Genomic DNA, 283 nt, shown 5'->3' with positions numbered 1-283 from the left:
AAAAATAATATTGGTGCTTATAGACCATATTTGGTTTCAGGGCAAAATCTGTGCCAACTTGCCTGATAGCTGTGCATGACATTTTCTTCATGGTCTGTAAGAAAGCTAAATTTTTAAAACAATGTGCATGTGAAAATAGAATAAAAACAAGAAATAAACATGTATTTTTAAACTTACTTTTAACTTATATATGATTGAAATATATCATATATATATATATATATATATATATATATATATATATATATATATATATATATATATATATATATATATATATATA

Source organism: Sinocyclocheilus grahami, unplaced genomic scaffold (assembly GCF_001515645.1).
Source record: "Sinocyclocheilus grahami isolate Dianchi unplaced genomic scaffold, SAMN03320097.WGS_v1.1 scaffold1223.1, whole genome shotgun sequence".
In the NCBI taxonomy this organism is placed as follows: domain Eukaryota; kingdom Metazoa; phylum Chordata; class Actinopteri; order Cypriniformes; family Cyprinidae; genus Sinocyclocheilus; species Sinocyclocheilus grahami.
The sequence above is the reverse complement of the archived record's forward strand: the minus strand, read 5'-3'. Positions refer to the sequence as shown.